This window comes from Octodon degus, unplaced genomic scaffold (genome assembly GCF_000260255.1).
Source record: "Octodon degus isolate 3935 unplaced genomic scaffold, OctDeg1.0 scaffold00259, whole genome shotgun sequence".
Taxonomy (NCBI): Eukaryota; Metazoa; Chordata; class Mammalia; order Rodentia; family Octodontidae; genus Octodon; species Octodon degus.
Genome location: NW_004524835.1, coordinates 1,307,174 through 1,316,530, shown reverse-complemented (window position 1 = coordinate 1,316,530; position 9,357 = coordinate 1,307,174). Strand labels below are relative to the sequence as shown.

The window sequence follows — 9,357 nt, the reverse complement described above, 5'->3', positions numbered from 1 at the left end:
TATATATATATGTGTGTGTGTGTGTGTGTGTGTGTGTGTGTGTGTGAATTACAACCTTCCACAGATATGTATAGACCTCACATTATGAACATTCATAGATGCTAACAAATTTCAGAAGTAGCTCATGTGTCTGCTGGACATTGTCACAGTCATGCTGCTATGTGCATACTGTATACTGCAATAGTATATGCAGTTGTATAGTGCACAGAACGCAGATGTTCAGAAGCAAGCAGAAAAGTATTGGTGACATGAAGAAGACTGCTAAGAAGCACAAAGCAGTAACCATAGAAACAAAAGTGAAAAACTTTTCTGTAATATACCACCATTTTAATATTACTTTAAAAGTAAAAGTAGGACCCACCGAGATACCTCAGCAGAAGAAAGTGCCTGCTTAGAGAAGTTTAGGCAAGTTCAGGGACAGCTATTTGATCCTACACCACACGCTGCACCAGCCCTACCCCAGGACAGGCTGAGCCAACCAGAGTCTGGGCATAGTGGCAAACGCCTGTAATCCCAGAGCTGGGGAAGCTTAATGCAGGATGATCACAAGTCTGAGCTTCAAAGTGAGACCCTGCAACAACCAAATGCATTAAAAAAGTAAAAGTAATTCATTTACTCTGTGTGTGTGTGTGTGTGTGTGTGTGTGTGTCTTTGATTGATTTATGCTGATGTCAAAGATGTAAAAGATTTACTTTGTTGGACTTACAAACAAATTTGATTTACAAAAGTTCTTCCAAAATGGAACCTGTTTATTAGCTGGGGATTTATGCTGTGTGTGTGTGTGTGTGTGTGTGTGTGTGTGTGTGTGTGTATGTGTGTGTGTGTAATCACATACACACATAATGCACTCATAGACACATAACACAGATACACACATACATACACAATTCACCCATGGAAATGTACTAAGGGGTTGTCAGAAAATGGACCCCAGAATGCTAGCAAGTAAGATATTTGGTTTTGTATTTGAGACTAGTGAGAAGAAATTTGGAGCTTAGCAGCTAAGAAGGGCCACAGAAGTAGTTCACATGAGGGGGCAAATATCTTAGGTTGTGACAGGTGACGAATACCTTAGTCTATGATTTTGTCTAGATTTTATTTTAATAATGCAATCTGTGGGAAGTAGTTTTTACTTTTTGATTTGCTTTCCTTTCCTTCATATTTTATTGGTCTCTCTTAGTGCTAATGAAAAAAGCTATGATCCTCACCAGGGCTCTTTTTAGAACTGAGAACATGCTTTAGTCTCTTACATATCTTCCAGGATCTAAGGATGTGAACACCAAAATAGTCAGTGAATAATATTTTATGATTTTCAGTGTTCATAAAGAAAAGCATAAATGGGAGAATCTGAAAGTATAAACATGAAGGGTAAGATTCCATTGATAATAATCAGGTCATGTTTTCTCCCATTAACTCAAAGGCTAAGCCTTCTGCACATCCTTTCATTCAGCCAGCACAAGTAACTGTTTGTTGTGAGGTAATAAGCAAAGGAAAACCCACAATTTAGTTAAAGATACATAGAGAGTTGTACAATAAATGGTTCTACATTCTTAGACTAATCACTACTTCTTTCTTTAGAGCTGAACAAAAAGAATGGAATAAATAAAAATACCAAAAGGGCAAGGAAGAAATAGGATTCATTGTACTTAAATTCAACAAAATACGTTGGGCCCCTACATCATAGTAAAATAAGGAACTCCCTGCTATTTCCTCACATTTTAATAATTGGAAGGAATTAATGACAGCCATTAACCCATGTAGGTAAATAATTCTATTATGACTTCATTAGAAAAGTTCAACAAAGCAGGCACAATTTAGGTTTTCTGGAGCCCCAAGTGAAGAAAATACAATACTATCCACAGTAAGCATAATAGTGCTATCAATGGTAGCAACAATAATTATCATGGATTGATGTTTATTGTAGGTCTGATACTATGAAAAAAGCTTGCTAAGAATTTTCTCCTTTAATCCTTATATCAACTAGGTCATTTAAGTCTTAAAATTGTGCTCTTCTGAAGACTAAAGCTGAGAGATTTAGTAACTTTGGCAGGGTCACACAGCTAGAAAATGATAAAGCTAGAATTTATTCTACAGCCTTCATTCACATAAATGATTCCACAGAAAAGATAATATTCACCGTGGTCTTTTAAGTAAATAAGCTAAGGGCCGGCAAAATAGCTCAGTGGATTAAAACACCTGCAAGCAGATGCAGGGGCCTGGAGTTCAATCCCCAGGCCTGCCTTTCTAGCCCTGCCCCCAGGATGAGCTGAGATGGCAATTGAGACTGGGTATGGTGGCACGCACCTGTAATCCCAGCTCTTGGGATGCTATAAACAGGTGGATCACTACAAGTCTGATCTAGTAATGAGACCCTGAACACCCTGTAGACCTTTCCCTAAAAATGCAAAAAAAGAAAAAAGTAAATAAGGTATAGTTTGATTTCAACAGGCAGAAAGGATCAATACAAGGACAACTGTACAGGTTTTATGGCACACTTTGAGCATGGGAAATAGTACATGTTAGCCAGGGTAGAGCCAAATCTGTGTTGCCAGCAGAACAAGCAAATCATAAACGAAAGATGATGAGTGTGACTGTAGCCTTGCAATTGCTTCACTCAGGAATTCCAGATCTACAGTTCCAAAGTCACTGAGAAAGAAGCATAGGTCTGGAATTAATCTTAGGGCATGGCACAGTGTTTGGGTAGGAGAGGCAGAGCCACACACTCTGTAGATAGAAAGCAAGTAGTTAGAATAGTCATAAAACCCAGGGTTTCCTGCATGGTCAATGCTGTGAAAGAACAGGGGGCCAGAATGTGGGGTTTAATCCTTAATCTCAAATGATATAAAACTTGAAAACAATAAGGGCTGAATATAGACTAAGTTGCCAGCATTTAGTGATAATCTTCTACTGGTGGTGTGCTATGCAAATCACAGGAAATTCCCATTTAGTCCTCAGAACCCATTGTAAAGTAAATTGAGATGTTCCCCATTTTAAAGAAAGAAAACAGAAAATTGAGTATAGAGTTTAAGAAACTTGATCAAGCACTCACAGCTAGTTAAAAAGAAGAGCATGGATTTAAAACTACTCTGTTTAATTCTAAAGCTTCTATTCTTAACTTCCAAAATCACTTGCCACAGGATTTGTCCATGAGGCAGTCTTCCTTGAGAGAGTTTTCAGAGTAGAAAGAAGTGTCACAAACACTTTTGTATCTGTATATCTAAAATAGTTAGGTTAGATATACAGCTACTTTCTCTTAATTCAGTGAGAAGAAAGATTTGGACTAGTAGTGTTTGGACAGGATATCATGTATGCATCTTATACTATGAATAACTACTACGAAGACAACACTATGCAATGTATTAATTATTGTAACTGTCCTACTACCTGTTTTGAAACTGTCTCATTGCTATTTGTTTCTCAATAAAATTAACAAAAAAAAAAGACTGACTGGAGGAGAAAAAGAATGACTGCAAGATGAGTGGTTAGTAAGACAGTAGAAGTTAGAGGTATCAACTTATTGTTTCTGTAAATTAGAAGAGCTAGCAAAAAAAGATAAACAATGGAGGTGGATAGCCTGAGAGGATAGACTAGCCAAGGAAGTTTCTTTTAGGGTAAGTAAGGACTGGGCCTGTTGTTCACTGGTTAGCTAGTGGATAAGGAGAAAGAAGGCATAGTTTATGGAACAAGAATGTGGGAGAGATAGGAGGAGTAAGATTAAGAAGACACTGACAAACGTCCAACTTAGAAGAAAGACTCTTAATTTGCAACCCACTTTTGTAAACTCTTCTCTCCTGATCCTATCAAACTGTGAAATCTGTGGACCAGATTCAGTGAGCATTTTACTTAGAAAAATATAACTACTTATTATATTTGATACATATTAAGTGAATTTTCCTTCATAAAATATAATAAAATGTGGAATGACAACAAATCATATTGTACAATTAATTAAGAATCATACATAAGGATAAAATTAAAGATGCCAAACCATTACATAATGGCATGATGCTTATTCTCTATCTGGCAGTTGAATCTTCATAGAAATATGGGAAACAGAAATTCAGGCCCATTTCCCACATAACATTCCGATGCAGACAGATGTAAATGTGAGTCTGTGACTCACTGAGCACTTATTGGAAATCTTCTAGGTGCCAGGCTCTGGGTTATGCATTGGGGTACAGAGATAAAAGATAAAGTTAACTGCTTAAAGATTTCACAATCTGGTACAACAGTTAGAGAAATCGATATAGCATAATAATTTGTGATTAATACTGTGATAGAGATACATACCACAAAATACAATTGCTGTGAGCATGGAGGCAGGGGTCAGGGTTCAGGGAAGATTTCCTTAAGGTGATGATAGTTGAGATGAGTTTTGATCCTATACTCTTGCTTTTATAGAAAACTATGTAGGCCAACCATTCTCCTAATGTACAATATTCCAAGAACAGAGCAACTCACTGCTCTGGCTTCTTCCTAAATTACTGACATCAAGGACATTGAAATAAAAATATAAGTAGGAAGGAAGGTGGTATGCAATCACTTTAAACCTAACCTTTGGGTTAGTGGGTTATATGAGAAAATAAGAGTTATGGGTTAAGAAATATAATTTAAATGTATAGCCTTCCCTTTTATAGATTTTTTAAAAAGTGAAGAAGTGGAAAAGGAAATAAGGAGGGACTAAAGAATGGAAGAAAAGAACATCTACCTTGCTTTTCAAACTTTCTTTCTATTGAGAAAAAAACATTATTTTTGCATGAGCAGCACACTCCTTTTGTCTGCTTAAGTCTTTATTTTTGAGCCTTTTGCCACATGAAAATGGCAGTGAATATATGTATGCTTATGTTCAAAGATATTTATAAATGAAAATCAGTCTCAACCAAGATCTATTTCTCTCTTCCTTCAAGCTGGAAGAGTGATTGTAGATAAGATCGTATTTTATCTGAACAACTTGTTCAATGTGGAATAGTCACTCTAGGAAATTGAAAACTAAATTTAAAATTTATAAGGAGGAAATTCTGAAAGGACTCTTGCAATGACACACTCCACTGCATTCCTGTCCTGGCATGATGCTGAGCCCTGAAGAAACTGGATGGCAGTGGTCTGTTCTTAGTATTCAATTATTTGGCAGCCCAGTCTTTGTTCATTTGCAGTTCATACACACACACACACACACACACACACACACACACACACACACACTGTAGGAAAGATCCAGCATGAATATTATTCTTTCTAAATTCACTGTTAATTTCCATTTCCTTAACACAAGAGAATAACCATGCACTGTAGCAGGGAAGACTATGGTTATACATAAGGAAAAAATATCAGATGGATTAAAATATAATTGAAGACATTATGGAAGATTTGGAAAAGTTCTTGTTTTCTGTTTTGTTTGTTTATTTGCATTATTCTTGCTATTTGGGCAAAGGACTTGTTTTTAAAAGAATATGGGCTTATGAGAGACAATTTTAAAGAAGAAAGAAAAGGTCATGTATCACATAGTTTATCAGTGTGACAGAAGATCATTCAGTTTGAAAAACTCTATGATCCTGCCCTGTGGTTTTCAAATGACCTCTTTTTGTATTAGCCTAGCAACACTCAGTTTCTTTTAGTGCTAGGAAAGGACTACTCCTTTATAGGCCCCTTTAGTGGTGTAGAGGAAGTGTTGTAATCTAAATAAAAGCATTTGATAAGAATCACTGCATCAAATATAGCTTTTCTTTTTTCCTTTTCTTTCTTTCTTTTTCTTTTTTTCCTGGGGGGGGAGAAGATACTTTATTAACTGACCAAATCATAAACACACCATGGTAAATACCTTAGTTCATCCTTCTAAAAAGCCGGTTGATCTGATCTTCCCTATTTCCAGAATCTCCACCTTATACAAGATGGGTGGTTTTTTTCTTCATTCTACCTTGTGAAGATGATAACTTGAATAGCCACAGGAAGTTATTTGCATCTTTGAAGCATTTGCCTACAGCATAGATCTCATGAATATGGTCCTCCATGCAGATGATACCATATTTACCAAGAGATCAAGCAATCAATGAATTATCTGTCAAGGCAATTTACTTCTTATTGATTTTGCCATAGCCATGCTTGTATATTAGTTCATTTACTGACTTCAGGTTTGGGTACCCCCATGCAATATATGGCTCCACAATTCTCAGCATGTTAACTGAAGCCTTGTTTAGCTCAACAAAGGTACCACTGAAGATTTGGCGAAGGTGAAGAAGCTGCAACACCTTGCGGACCTCTGGGCTCACACCATTGATACCCTTGATCCGGATGACAAATGCCAGTTTGGGGTTCTGCAGGAACATAGAAGTTGCCAACTTTTCTCACTAAGCTAGCCATTCGGATCTGAGTTCTGTACATCTGTCTGTATTCCTTATAATTGTGCTTGGCTTTTGCATAAATGAGCTTTCTCCTTGCCTTTTGAAGCATCTTCTGGGCAAACTTGTTTCTCAGGCACTTTATCTTCAACTCTGGGAAATGTCGTCACTTTTTCTTATTGTTTTCTGGCACAACAGGAACCTTCTTTTTTTCTCTTATACACCCTCCATGATTCCAGCTGGAAACATCAATTATGTTTTTTTAAGGGAAAAGGGAGAAAGACACAAGATACTTCTAAACAGTTAAAGTTCTTGGAGGAAATGACATTGCTATTGACTTACATCTTGTTTAAAAATGAAATATTTCAGTTGGGGTACCAAGGATCTTGTACAGTGAAAGTAGCAAGTAAGGTGTAGGAGATTTAATTTAATTCTGAAAAGAAACAGATATTTTAATTCACATGTTTGAATTTCCTTGATTTGGCTCAGGTTTTATGTTGTTCTGGGTTGTATCTTTCTCTTACTCTTTGTCTTGAATCATACAGGAGTAATGCCTAGTGGAAAAAGAGAAGAGAAAAACATTACATTGATGATCAAATCAAGAGTTCTTTTTTAAATCTGAATTATTGTGTTTAATAATTTAGACATAGAGTAACTCTAGCAATATACATTCTGTTTATGGAGGCTTATTTTTCATACAATTTTCTAGTTATTATAAAATTATATCCAGTTTAGAATTAAATTCTACTTGAATCATACAGGACTGATGCCTAGTGGAAAAAGAGAAGAGAAAATCATTACATTGATGATCAATAGATAATGTACTATAGATTTACTATAGATTTTGTCAATTATATGCTCAGGAGAAAAACAGTAAACGTCTAAAACTTTACATTATTTTTCATATCTCCACAGCAAATCAATTTATGATCTTGAAATAATTAACTCTTAAATTCAATTTATATCATGATCATAAAAATTTTTATCTTCACCTAAATTGCGTGAGGAACTTACTGCTTTGCATGTGGGATACAGCCTGACAAAAGTCTCCACTGAACTTTTCCCCTCCAAATCCAAGCTAAATCCTTGCACTTGTGGAATCAAATGTGAACTTCTGTGCAGCATTGTCACCATTAAGTAGACATTGAACATATCAGTTATAAAAAGATAGGTAACAGGAGACCTAGAACATACCTTAAAGCACTAGGCTGATACGTTGAAGAAATGATGATCATAAAGTTTACCATGTTTGTGTACAACTTTCCACAATGAACGATTTCATTGTATATCACAAATATGTCCTAATAAAAGAAATAAACTCAAAAGAATACAACAACAAAAGAGGGGGCCAGGTAGATAGCTCAATAGAATAAGTCCTTGCCTGGCAAGCTCAAGGGCCTGAGTTCAATCCCCAGTTCCATTAAAAGAAAAAAAAGATAAACCTTTGCAGAAAACTGGAATTAAATTTTTCCACATAGGGTATATAATGGCACAATTTATCTTCACGCTTATAATCACCAACTCATCTTCATTGTATAATAAACATCTATTCTCAGTTGTACTTTTTCCTAACTAGAATCCTCTTACCTGGGAACTCTTCTAGCTTCTCAACACTCCCACATAAAATACAGGAAAGAAAAATCAAAATATATACACCAAAAATGGATAAATTTAAGTACCTGAGATTTGAGGCCTATTGGCAGAATGACAGGTACCATATGGCATACTGTTTTCACGATCCTTTGTCGGTCCATTGAGTTCTTATTGCAACCAGCCAAATTGTGTTGAAGTTGACACCTGTCTTCTATCATCATGCCTATCTATTAAGACTACAAAGAAAAATCTATGACTACTTAATGATATACATATATTTATCTGTGTACTTTACATTAATGTCTAACCAAGGATTATAAGAATTACTTACAGTTTTTGAAATATATATGTACTTTGAAACATAGAATGTGCTTTAAGTATTGCTACTGTTGTTATAACTCGTACTTTAATTATTAGTAGTGTACATTTGCAATACATATTGATTTCATGCATGATGAGGATTTCGTACATATATATAACACATCTGAATTCATTTTATTTTCCTTTCCTTCCTCCTCATTGATAGCTCCCCTTCCTACTTGCAAAAGATCTATTTCCCTGTTTCATATTATCTGTCTTATATTTCATTATTTAAGTTATTTATATTTGGATTTCTCTATAAGAATCATTTATCTAACCTTTTGTGCCTGATTTATTTCACTTAACAGTATAGTCTCAAGGTGCATACATCTGACAAATGACTTAAATTTACCTTTCTTATGGCAGAGTAATATTCCATGTGCATAAGCAGCACATTTTCCTCATTTATTAATCTCTTGGTGGACATATAGGTGCTTTCCAATATTTTGTTATTATGAGTTGCGCTGTTCATATTTAAACTCATTTAAATGTTAGGGATTTGAACTAAGCCAAATAATTCACTTGACAAAATGAATTTACAGCAGACTTTTAGTAACCTGGTTACTCTGGAATGCTTACCATGAATAAGGACCAATTACAGACTTCTACACACTTCCCTCAGGAACCTCCCTGCTCCAAATTAGCCATGATAGAAATTCTTTTGCTAGCTCCATTTATTATTTTGTGTGTGTAGTAAATACCAATAATCCTGTGACAGCCTCAAAATACGCATAACCACCAAGAACTAGTTAAAGAAGGATCACCTTGGCTAAATATTCTTCTTTTTGTGAATTAACTGCTGATAGTGTTTGTTTTTGTTATGGAAAATGTGATCAAAAAGACTGGGCTAGTGAGCTCTTTGATTAGAAGCCCCCAACCACTTCAAAAGTTAAAAAAAAAAATGCAAGCATTGGCCTGTAAAGAGCACAAAATCTTTTCAAGTCAAAACTTTAAGGTAGGGGCCAGGGAGCTGGCTCAGTAGAATAAGCACTTGCCATAAATTCAATCCCCTGTTCCTCCAAAAGAAAAGAAAAGAAAAGAAAAGAAAAGGAAGAAGAAGAAGAAGAAG

General features: G+C 35.6%; 1 protein-coding gene and 1 pseudogene across 2 annotated transcripts in view; one reads left to right on the top strand and one right to left on the bottom strand.

Moving 5' to 3' along the window:
- Positions 1–9,357, top strand: part of Il1rapl2 (interleukin 1 receptor accessory protein like 2) — a 1,644,749-nt gene that overhangs the window by 1,448,096 nt on the left and 187,296 nt on the right. The window lies entirely within an intron of this gene.
- Positions 5,820–8,146, bottom strand: LOC105740994 (annotated as a pseudogene).